The sequence below is a fragment of the Asterias rubens genome, chromosome 14, assembly GCF_902459465.1.
Source record: "Asterias rubens chromosome 14, eAstRub1.3, whole genome shotgun sequence".
NCBI lineage: Eukaryota > Metazoa > Echinodermata > Asteroidea > Forcipulatida > Asteriidae > Asterias > Asterias rubens.
This window is the reverse complement of record NC_047075.1, coordinates 14,592,368-14,603,421: the sequence shown is the minus strand read 5'-3', so window position 1 is coordinate 14,603,421 and position 11,054 is coordinate 14,592,368.

The following is an 11,054-nucleotide window of genomic DNA, read 5'->3' as shown; positions in this document are numbered from 1 at the left end:
TTCCTAGGAACAGATGATGAATTAAACTGGAGGGACTATGGATCATTTGAAAGAAAAGCAAGTGGAGAAACATGGGAACATACAATTCAATTAGGACAAAAGATTATATTCGGAGGAGATCAATGCAGAGATTTAGACAATGCAAAACATCAGTACACAAATGCAACAATTGGAGTAGACAACACAATAACAAACCACGGAACACCGGTAATAGATTCAAATATACCTTTGGACATTAAAAACGCTACATTGTTGAACCAAAATGCTTCTTAGATATAAATTTATTGTTGAGGCATAAAGAACGATGGATAAAAACAGCAAAAAGCTTTGCCAAACGACGTATTCTGCTTCCGATTAAACGATGTTTGTGCTTCGCGCGGTATGAAGAGGTCTAGCTTTCCGCCACATAACGCACTATCCATACGGCTCGTAGTCCAGACTATGGGGGTGCAATCTCTCTAACGGACTTCATGATTTGACACAAAAAGTGCCCCTTTTTGCAGTCCACCAATCACAAAACATGTTACATGGATGGAAAGCTTATTTCATCTAGTTTCATAAACCATGCGACTTCTGGTGGTGCGAGATTGCTAGCGAGTTTGCCGTTGAATTTAGTTGGACAACCCCCGCAAAAAATGACAAAATGTGGTGTGCCCTCCATAGGAAACTGATTATTTTAGTCAAAATGCATCTTTTTCAATCAAAAAGTGCCCCTCTTTACTGGCTCTTATTTATATAAAAAGGGTACTGTTTCGAAAGAGGAATATATATACTATACGATGCCGAGCGACTTTGTAAGTTTAACAAAATCACTTTTCTTAAACTGATGAAAATGTCTCCCGAGTGTGTGAATTTGAAGGGAATTTCCCGTGTTGAACGGGTCGCCGTGAAATGAGCAGATGCACACTAGTTCTTCATATGTTGAATTTAATAAGAACACAACATAAACCAAGACACCCAGAACAATATAATATCAGTACAGATTTCATTATAGAATATACAATGTTGTTAGATAATTTTGTAAGAAGACCTGCTCAAATAGCACAAAGAGTAACAGGTGCAATGGCAGCAGACACATCATTACAAATGATGGATGTAATGGCATTAGCAGGAATTGCATTCCCATATAAAGAACAAGCAGCAGGGGTCACAGCAGCTGCAATAGAAACGGACAAAACAGAAAAAACATACTAAGAATGAGATTCATAATGAACAACATGCTAAGAAAAAACAGATTCTTATCAGCACATGACGCAGCATTTAAACAAAGACTAACAGCGTTATGTGGAAAAAACAAATCAAGTATTAGTTTAGCGCCGTATAACAGATCAAGAGTATGTACAGCAGATATTCCAAACACAAATATGGCACATTTAGAAAGATGGATAAATGCTTCACAAGTACATAATACACAAAGACACTGTCCAATGTTAAATGGAAGAATAGCACCTAGAGGACCATCAAGTCAACCATGGGGATCATTAGGATTAAGATGGAGAAGCAATCCAATAGTAGAAATAGGATATTTAGATGCATTACCGTCATTTGACCAATTTTCAGCACATCAAATCAATGACAATTATATTTCAAAATTAAGGACAAAAATCCAATGCATGTTAAAAGTGGCAATAGAGGTGAAATTCCTTGACGATTGTATTAACACGACCGGACGGTGGAAGAGCCCTTTGGTCCCATACCATGTAACTTGGCTACCACACTAGCTCATTAGAAGATGCCGGCTAAAATAAAACATTAATTATTCAATATTTACCGGGTATATTATTGTTTTCTGTAAAATTAAGCAAGTCGTACATCATCACTGGTTGTTCTGGCTGTGGATATAGAGGGTTGTGCATGTGATCCTCTTCAATGTCTGGAAGGCCTCGTTGCTTTGCAATGCTGTGCAGCACAGCACATGCAGCAATCACTCTGCACGTTCTTTCTGGGGACAGCCATATTTCACCATGAATTTATAATTAAAACAAAACTTTAAAAAGTATTGCGAAATGAAACAACTTACTTGTGTGCACCGTTGTATCTTGCCTCTGCACGATTTCCTGCCTGGAGAAACGGTGTGAGGAGCCAGGGTTTTGACGGGTAGCCAGTGTCGCCTAACAGGTAACCTTCGTTGTTTTCCCCTCTCCCCGCAGGCCGGTGGCGCCCAAACACGTCCGCTAATCGGCTCTCTCGAAGTACTCTTTGAGTCGTGGGTACTTCCCGGCCACTGGGCATTTATTTGCGTGAACACACCTATTGTCAACAACAACTTGTACATTTATGGAGTGGTAATTTTTCCTGTTAAAAAACTGCTCTTCGTGTTCTGAGGGTGCTAAGATTCGGATATGAGTTCTTAGCGCAAACGCTTTGTGAATACCACTTAGTCGGTGAGATTCGCAGTTCGGAATTTAAGTGGGGTGCTTATTATTAAGTAGTTTAAGGAGTCAGATATTATGAGCTAGGTAATGATTTTCAGAAGATAATGTATGATGACAGATTGCTCAATTATCAAAACAAGTTGGCAAAGTAGGGGTCAAAGTTATAAGTGTTGGATGAGGTTCCGCAGCAGACAGAATGATATTGAATTGACAGTACTCTGATGCTTTACTTATACAGGATGTAGCGAGGTTGAATCAGATGATGAGATTGAGGAGGCGGCTGAAAGACCTGTCCGTGGTATGTGATGCTTCCATTTATTCATTCCACCTTTCTTAATATTTATGCATGAGGTACGTCACAATGTTAACCCAAAACGAGGTGATGGGCGCAGTCACTGCAAGTGATGGGGGACGTGCACCCATAGCCTCATTTTGGGTAAGAATTATGATGTCATGCATAAATATTAGAGAGGCATATTTATCTTCAAGCAAACTTGGTGCATCACATAGAACCTATAAGACGCAGCCAAAGTTATCCCACAAGTGCGAGTGGAATACGAAAAATATAGCGCTTCTGCGTCCTATATCCAATGACGCCGAAGGCCGAGTTGGATATGAGACGCAGATGCGCTATATTTTTTCATATTCCACGAACGTGCTTGTTATAACTAGTTTATCTTCCAGTCTCACGTGGAACGTGCAAAGTTTAAAATTACAGAACATTATTTTGCGACGAACAGCATGCAAAAAGTTTAGAATGCAATTTTGTCACTGTCCGTATACCGAGCGTGACACATTGACACTGACAATACGCACTGTGCAATAAAAACAGGAAGTAGTATACATGTTTGTATCCCCCTCCAGTTTGAGATTGGTGGCTTAGTGCGTACTTGAAGCAAAGAGTGACATCATTGAAATTGATCAGTTCTGTTTTTTACTTTTGTTAAAAGGTTTTGTTTTGATATTTTTGTCCAGCCAAGCGTCCATGCAAAAAAGACGCAGTATGGAGCTACCTAAAAACAGCCAAAGAGTCTGAGGCTCTACTTAAACAAAAGGAGTTGGATTTACAAGCTAAACAACTAGAACTGGATGCTGCAAAAGTCAAAATAGAAACAGAAAGGTAAGACCTACAGAGAGTCCGTCAGGAGCAAGAGTTGCTTCTTCAGAGAGACCAACAGCAAAACAATTTCCGTTTACAACAACAAATGGAAGCAATGCTCACTCTTATTGCCAAGGTTAATAACAAATAACAACTGCAAGCATGTCAAGTTAACAGAATGTGTTTTAATAATTAAAAGACAAGAATAAGTAATCTTTCATGCTAAAGCCAATAATTCAAAAATTTAATTGAACGCAGACACGGCGATTGTTTGCGGCAGTTTTTTCTGACTTGCGGCAGTTTTTCCTGACTTTGGTATCCAAGTGATGTACGTTAGCAACTAACCTAAAAAAAAACTTTAAAAAAACACTTAAACAATTATGACATACATCAAGCATGTCAAGCTAACAGAATGTGTTTTAATTATTAAAAGAAAGGAATCAGTAATCTTTAATGCTAAAGCCAATAAAATTAAATAAATGCTTTATCGTATCGTGAACATAACGCAGACACTGAAATCGGGCGCCAGTTTCGAAAAATTAGTACAAAAACTCACTGCATGGTTACAGCATGCCCTCTGTATCGGTCTTATTGCCCAGGATTTTCCAGCATTGCTGGCTCCATATACACACATACTATTTTATTTCTTGTTAGTAGTTGCTTTGTTAAATATGTTATGTAACAATTCTTTCCATTCTTTAGTCTTCTCTCCTTGCTTCTGAGAAACTTATCTAATACGACTATTGATTATTTCTTACTCAATATGTAAGTGCTGCTAGCTTCGTCGTATCGAGCTTCTACCCCGTATCTGTTTTCATAGGTTTTGATGTAGTCATTTAATGTGAGTTGGTACTCTATGCTGTCGGCAAGCGTTATCCCAAACACCTATTATTACTTGTGGATTTATCGTGGCTTTATGCAATGCTGTAACATCTTCGTCACTGTTCTTTTGCATGTGAGATTTTAGCTACGGCACATTATCTAAATGGGTCTCTCCATACTTATTCATTACTCTGTAAAAAAAAAGGTCAAACCTCTGTTCTGATACAGTCTTTATTTTTCCTGTTTCATAGTTGACACCTTCTGGGCTTACCCCTTTTCTTTAGATGGCCCTTGTTCCCGTTCTTGTTTATTTACCATCAGTTCCATGAATGATATTACTGATGTGGCTTCAAGCCACTTTTCCAATACCTGGTCCTGATCTTTCACTAGCATTCTTATCTGTCTACCTTTGTCTCTATTTGTATTCTTCTGGTATACGTCGTCTATGTTCTTGACTATTCACCGCGGTGGACATAGAATGTACTGTAATGCTCGAGAGCCACTTCACATGGTTTTCGACTCAATATTCACATTTAGGCTGTGTTCGAAACGGGCGTATAGAGCTATGGCTACGTCTATTGTCAGCATCGGCCATTTTGAAGAGCTGTCCGAAATGCGACTAGCGCTACGGCTATGGCTTCAACGTCATCAAAACCTAGCCGTGAAAGTTGTTGTCTAGCTCGCTCGCCCTCTTTCGGCTCAACACCACCGCGAAATTCAAACAAAATGGCGACCGAAAATACAGTGACAGCTGCAGGAACTCAAGAAGAAACTCATAAATATAGGTGTTTTGTCAACAAATCTTTTGAAATTAAAGAGCGTGTTTTGAACAAGTTTCCGTAGGCCTATCCCCTCACCACTTTTTTCACGCAGTTCGACAAACAAAAATGTTCGAGTTGGGGGTTGAGTCCGTCAATTGTCCGTCGGTAATAAACAGTGCTACAACACAGTTCGAATTCTGTCCGGGACAAGTCCTTTTTTTAATAAAAATATTTCATCATGAAAGAAAAAAGTGGTGGCCGGATACATATATTTTTTCCGAGAGGGCTACAGGTACAGTATAAGTAGTACAGTAGTGAACGTAAAAAAACAAATGTGTCATCTGGTCGTTAGTTACCAGTAAATGGTGTATGTATTGGTTGTCTGTTGAGACATGGAACATATAATTTATTGGTTCATTAATCATGGTTGAGATTACTCAGTCAACGTTACGTAGGGGTGGGTGGTCACTCATAGTAGGTAGCTATACATCCTATAGCGAAATGAACCTCATAATTCTAGGAAGGACGAGGAGAAGGGGGTGAACTATTTTTGTTGGGCCTTCCAAAGAAAATCATCTCCCGGCCCAACATATTGGGCTTTTCATCATATTCCTGGCCGGCCCAATACGGGTATGTTAGGCATGGACAACACTGTACAACCATGGAGGTAGAAATAGACATTAGAAATGTCTACCTCCATGGTACAGCAAGTTTTTGTACATCCCTGTGCATGTCCTGATTTTTACTTCTTCAAAATCCCAAACCCTCAGGGCTGCGACTGCAATCGACATGTGCATGTATTTGCTGTTGAATAATGAATTATCATTCAACGATGGCATTATTTTAGAGATACATTTGTAGGGTTATATATAAAACAATTCTTAACATGTTGTTTTTTGTGTTTTGAGTTATTTTTTATTACTTTTTCAATTAAAGGGACTGAAGATGAGAACCTCCAATTCACTCGGCTTCGGGAGAAGCACAACGCCAAGTTTAAAACTGGCAAACGAGGGTCTTCCCGCGATGCTTTCATGTAGGTTTTTAAGGTTTTGTTCTGAATCTTTGAAAGATGTTTTAAAAAGTGTTCCCAGACACCCGTAACAGTTTCCAATTACCGTGAACATGTTTAAACCCGGACCAATTTGTTTAATACTGGCTTTAGATATGTTTCAAATGTACATCTGAATTACTTTTACTTCTACATTAGTCCTATAAACTGTTTTACATCTTTATAATTATTGAGAAAATAAAATAAGCTATTGCAAACAACCTACCAACCAAATGGACCGAGGGTATAAATGCAAAAAATAGTTAATGGCCTGACGTTTCGACCTTAGCAGAGTCTTTCTCGAAGGCTAACATTAAGTCAATGTTTACAGACATTTAATTTTGTATTTGCATTGATTATGTTGCGCAGAATAATACTAAAGGAGATGGACCTTCTTGGTAAGGTGACTGCGGAGCAAGCACGCAAAAAATGGACCAACTTATCCCAGAAGTATAAGGTAAATTTCCCATTTTCATTTCTGTTGTATCGTTACTATTGTAACACTTAAAATGGGTGTCACTTGTATTACGGTATACTGGCCAGTAGAACAAATAAATAAATAAAACTCAAGTGTAGATTCTCCTCTTTGGGTTGTAGATACAGAGTGGTTTATTATCACTGTATTGCTTTACAAAGATGAGTAGGCCTACAGTCGAGAAGTAGCAGGAAAGGCAGAAAACACTGGATCGGGCCACAGTGCGAGATTTTGCACTGGGCTAACCAGGAGGGTCTGTCTATAAGCACAGAACAGAGAAGAATAAACTAAAGATGGAACATAGGGGCATTTTATACTTAAGTTGTGGGGACAGACTTGGTCATAAAGGTCGTAAATTTGTCAAGTCCCAGACATGGTCCAGACAACCAGTCTACTGGTGTCTGGGTGGGGCATAAATTTATTTAGGATGGGTGCTTGTGAGATTGGGGGAAGTGCCTGGGGTAAAAACCAAATTACCAGCTTACACTATATTTGTTTATACCGCACATTGCACTTGTATCATGCAAAGAGCATGTCTTTTAGTTTTTCGCTTGAAGCAAATAGGGGATGTTTTTATAGTTTTTATCAGCATTATATTTGAATGTGTGATTGCAACGGTCTGTATATTGACCCTGTGCACTCGCATAGAAACAAAATGCAAACGATGCAATTGCTCATCTCATCAAGGAGCAAAGTAGTACGTTAAGGGGCGGTATTCACGAACCTGAACTTAGTGGAGTACTTAAGTTTTCACTTAAGTCTAAAGCACCCCGCTAACTTAAGTGGGGCGCTTAAGTAGCTATTCACAAAACTATTAGCTATTCACTAAGATAAGTCTACCCCACTTATCTTAGTACCCCACTTAAATCAAAACAAGTTAAGTTGTTTAGATCAAGTAAGTGCACATGCGCACGAAGCATACGTCATCAATGGTTACCATGATGACTCAGGAGCAATCAATCAATTATCATTAGGCCTACCCCGAGACGAGAATGTTATAATACATTTTTTTTTCACGACAGCGCTGCCACAAATTACGGAGGGAGTTGATAGTTTGAAACAAATTAATTGTGTTTTCTTTGTTATTTTGTGCGTTGGCCTCATGTTAGAACGCGCGCGTCCACGCACAATATGAATTTAGGCATGTATTAATGCTAGAAAAATAGTATGTTTTAACACTTAAAAAAAAGGTTCCACGCGCGCGTTTTAGCACTACATAGTTTAAACAGTTGTAACGAATTGTATTACAACAATGGCCGCAACCTTGAAGGAGAAAAATGTCCGGAAACCAAGTTTTTCCGAGAAGGAGAAGTTGCTCCTTCTTAGTGAGTGGGAGAACCGGGCCGATGTGCTCCGACCGAAATTTTCGTCAAAGGTCACGTCCCAAATTAAGCACGAAGCATGGCGACAAATGGCAGAGGCCCTTAACTCAAGTTTCCCGTCAGTCCGTCGAGATGTGCCGGAACTTCAGAAGAAATGGCAGAACATGAACAGAAAGATGAAGGAGGAAGCCTCCAAATACCGAAAGGAATCAGTCAAAACCGGTATGTAGTACTCTATTTGTTTTATTGTTTTAAATGGTTTTAAATGAGTGAACTATACAAAATACAACAAAATAAGTACAGATAGTCGAAATTGAATAAATACATTTTAAAATTACTAACCAATAGGCCTAACTACACTTAAATAAAAAGAAATTAATAAACGAAGAAAAATAATAATAATATGATTAAAACAATATTTCAAATAAATAGCAATATTAATAAATAAATAAAGAAAAAAATTACAAAAAATAACACAAAATATAAAATAATAATATAAATAAATAAAACAAATAAATAAATAAACAGATAAACAAATAAATAAATAAATAAACAAACAAACAAATAAATAAAACAATTATATAATACACCAATCAACCAATCAACCAATCAAATCCGTTCACCAATCAATCAATTAATGGGTCAAAAAACATTTGGGAACTTGTAACTTATTTATCATAAACAACATACTCAACGAATAATACCTCCATAAAGAACACCTCCTCAAAATAATCATTAGCATAAAACCTTACTTGGTAACGAGTAATCTAATAGTGAGAGGTTGATTGTATAAAACATTATGACAAACGGCTCCCTCTGAAGTGACGTAGTTTTTGAGAAAGAAGTAATTTTCCAGGAAGTTGATTTCGAGACCTCAAGTTTAGAATTTGAGGTCTCGAAATCAAGCATCTGAAAGCACACAACTACGTGTGACAATCGTGTTTTTTCTTTCATAGTTATCTCGCAACTTCGACGACCAGTTGAGCTCAAATTTTCACAGGTTTGATGTTTAATGCATATGTTGAGATACACCAAGTGAGAGGACTGGTCTTTGACAATTACCAATAGTGCCCATTGTCTTTAAGTTCACTTAGTTATTATGCACACTTAACTTGGAAAAAGCACACATAATGTTTGATACATGTATTGACTTTTTAGAACTTGCAATTTTGGGAAACTCTCAACAATTTTAAAACCGTTTCTTTCAAGGAGGAGGACCTGCCCCACCTGATCTGAGCCCAATGGACCAAAGATTGATGACCCTGATAGGAGAGAACTCTCCAACTATCGTAGGGATCGTTGGTGGCATTGACAGCCTCCCTCCTGATGATAACTTTGAGCCCGCAGTCGCCACATCAGCTGCTCATGGTTCCATTGCTGATACACCGGATGACAGGTAAATATAGTTACTATTATTGCTTATAAAAACTTATACAAAAGGCGGTGTAAATAACTGGTAGTCAAGCAAATTTGTAAACGAAAATTCAGTGACGTGTTGCTTTTAAACAAAGCGTTTGAAATTAATGATAACTGGTATGGCGGATAGTTATTACTAGTTGAATGAAGCTTATTTCGTATTACTCAAATTTTCTTTTTTTTTCCTTCAGCACTTATACTGAGTTGCCAGTCACATTTGGACCATCATCGTCAGCGTGTAGATTATCGATGGTGCCTACAAAAAGAACATGATCAGAAGAAAATGAAGAGGAGTACGGGAAGCTGCTCAAGCTGGAACAGCAGAAATGCGAAGTTGAGACAAGAAGAGCAGAGATAGAAATTGAGAAACTTCTCATAGAGAATAAAGAGATGATTATCCTCAACATGGCAGTATTGCAACAGGGGTTATTTAACCAATAAGTTATAATTATTGGTTGTCTTATCTATTATTTATTTGCTGACGCTTTTTTGTACATTTGTATAGGTTTTGCCTGTGATTTTCGGGCAACCATATCTTTGAGTATAAAAAAAATATGAACAAAAGTTAACAAAGTTTATTGTCTCTGAATTGCCCTGTGTGACAAAGAATTTTGTTTGCAGTCGTGGAGCTCCGTATAACTATGTAGAGTTATGATTTGACTGTTTTTGTGTGATAATAAAATGAATTTGTTCTATGAATCGATTGAATATGAAATAACTGTCATTTTTGTTGTCATAGTTATTTTGAAGGTGGTGTTATAACATAACGTTTTCTGAAATATAACGTTTTTCAATTAAAAGGTCTGGATGGGTACCTTCTGAAGGACACAAAACAAAATGTCCACAGATTCACGCGGTTTGAAAATAATGATGGTAGAAGGCTTCCCTTAAAATAGTACTAGGTGGTAGTCAAGCATTGATCTACTCCTCACCTGTGGCAATAATTTGTGGGTTTCTTCTGATTAAATTATAGAGCTATAATTATTACGGGTGTAAAGAATATTTGGATGATGAGTGGGCTCAAACTTAAAAACAGATGGTACAATTTCAATATTTTATTTATTATTATTTATAATCCCTATAGACCAGCGGGCGTAGCCCATTATCGTGCAGTTTCGCGACGCATATCAAAGATGAGCATTTTAATTATCTTGAATTGGGAAGAAAAATATAGAAATCAACGTATCATAAATCCACAATCGATCTTTTAGCCAGTTTGCTTGTAATGGGCATTGAACTGCCATTTTTTCGAAGCAAAGTGCGAGACTGAGAAAAGTGTGACCTCATCAATGACCAATCAACGTTAGCTTTACAAGACCGCGCGGCAGCAGTTGCGGTAGGTAAACCAATAGTTATAGCTGTTACGTTCATCACGAGGTCATGACCTCTGCACATAACGACACACAACAAAATACATCATGGCTGCCCTTCTGGGCCCGGCTGCGGAAAAAATGTCGCAAAAACAATGTATTATACATTTATCCAGCGTCGATACAAAAGTGTTACTTTTCTCGGAAAAGAGTTGGAGAAAGTTCCGTGTATGTGCCAGAAGATGGAGAGACATTAGTGACACAGACGAGCGTGACTTGGTCATCAAAGCAGCCACACGTCTTGAGCTCGAGCTCAGCGATAGCGACGTCGACACTAGAGACGAAGATGAAACACTTTCACGGGATCTCTCTCGTCAGGTAATGTCCAACAATACCCTTTTTTAACTTAACTTTTAAAACATAGGA